The following is a 2,229-nucleotide window of genomic DNA, read 5'->3' as shown; positions in this document are numbered from 1 at the left end:
ATGAATAAACTGGCTTCCTAGCTTATAGAGGCAAGTTGTTTTGACTGCCTAGTTTTTGGTGCTTAGTTTAGAATTGGTTGAAACAGCTCCTAGGATAGTGAGCTCGACCCCTAAAGGCAGAGAAAGATGTTAGATGATCTATATTATGTACTCTCTTGCTCATTTTCATGGTTGGACTCTTGAGGGAGAAGCTCTTATTGTATTTCTCACTGTATCTCTGTAATTTTTGGCAAAGGAAGACCAGGGTTTTGCAGTCCTTTTTGGGATTCTTGTGGTCACATGTATTGATGGTGTGTTTCTCTTTGTACTTGTAAGTTTGTTATGTGAATCATTTCCTTACATTTCCTTCTGCAAATTAGGCAAATGAAGTGTTAAAGTAGAACTCATGACTGTCATGCTCTGCTTTTAAGTTTGCTTAATATCAATGTTTTCAACTGTTTAAGGGGAATTCAAGGTTATTGCTTGCTCTCCTTAACTCCTCATCGGTCATTCTCATCCATCCATCTCTATCAAAGGCATCAATACTGTTTCCTACCTCGCCCCAAAGAACCCCCTGCGAAAACTGTGTCCAATCCCCGCACCCGAAATTGCCATTCCCCAATTTTCCACCAAAACTTTAAAAATCCCAAATTTAAACCTCTTGATCAGTTTACTAGCCTAAAATCAGTGTTTTCCTATTGGTCATCTCGCCCATTGAAGATCTTTACTGAGATAGACCGGAGAGAGCCCTCTCCTGCCCCGTAGGGCTAGCTACGAGGCTAAGTGGTTTGATGTTGCCTTGAAGTTTACCTTTCTCAGCGTGAGGTGAAATTTCAAGCGCTAACATACTAGCGACCATACTAGGGAGAACAAACTTGTCTGTTGATTGATGTGTGTGTTTCATAAGTCTTAGACGGAGCCTGAAGTTATGCCAGGTAGCCTTCGAAAACGCTCTTGTTTTACATCAGCGTTAGTAGATAAACGCTGCTTCAGTCCATCTCTGTGAGCTTGTGAATACAACACTTCATTTACATTTTACCCCAGTACATGTATCAAGTTCAGATCTGATTGTTGATAGTGGACAACGATCAGACACTGACAAGGCTGAAATCATTCACTGGCGACTCCTTCACTGAAAACTCCAGAGATCAATGCTTCATGGTGACTTCACTGCAGGAAGATTAGTAGCTTTGAGCTTTTCAAGATGGATCGGATTGCAAGAAGATATGCTCCTTTGAGCCGAGATCACATCCCTGGTTTTCCAAATAAAATTCCGAAGGTAGATTGGTCAAGGAATTTGCCTACATTTAAAGATGATGGTAGGAAGGACGCTGCTCTACATCTGGTTAGATTTCATATGCATATTCGCAAGTTGAAGGTGGATTTTCCTGAAGATTGCTTGATGAAGATATTCTTGGCCACTCTGGAAGGTGAAGCCCAATCATGGTATGAAAGTTTGCCGCCTGCTTGTATTTACTGTTTAAAGGACTTTCATGCTTTGTTCATTGAAAGATATCAAGCATCTTATTCATCATTAAATTTGGTTCATGACTGTTGCAAGCATGCTTATAGTTTTATTGAAAGCCTTGAGAAATATTATGAAGATGATAATTTTATGGATGTTGAGATCATGGAGGCTCTGTATGAGAATCCATTTCAGCAACATGAAGAGAACCTAGTGGATACCCATCAAGATGATCAGCAAATTTTGCAGCAGAATCAAGATCAGCAGGCTGAAGATGGTCATATAGTGGAAGATGATGAAAGAGAAGAGCTTGTTTCAGATCTGCCCACAGAAGAAGATCAGATTGCAGAATGTGATAATGTTAGGACAACTACCTCAGAACAACATTTAGATTATGATGACCAGGAATATCTTGTGCTGAAGCCCATCAAAGAGAGCTCTACTGTTGAGATCATAGACAGAGTTTTGGATTCAGATGTTCATGAAAAGCAAGGTGAGATATTTGTACAAGTAAGTGATGAATCTCCTTTCAATAACTCAGTAATAAATGATAGTTTGAGTGCCCTATCATATGAAGATAATTATTGTTTAAGCAGAAGAGAACAAAAGGCATTGTCTCCTTTGTCTGAAGAGGAGATAGATCAGCTTTTGAAAGGTCCTGTTACAGCCCAAGCTACAGCAGATTTGCAATGCACACATAGTCAGGAAAGTGTTGGGGAAACTTCTTCCTCTGTTGAAGAAGATGATTGTCTTGTAGATCAGCAAACAGATAATGTTTTCCTTCA

Source organism: Pinus tabuliformis, chromosome 6, assembly GCF_031772625.1.
Source record: "Pinus tabuliformis cultivar Carrire ecotype Pingquan chromosome 6, CPIR1, whole genome shotgun sequence".
In the NCBI taxonomy this organism is placed as follows: domain Eukaryota; kingdom Viridiplantae; phylum Streptophyta; class Pinopsida; order Pinales; family Pinaceae; genus Pinus; species Pinus tabuliformis.
Note: the sequence above shows the minus strand (reverse complement) of the source record.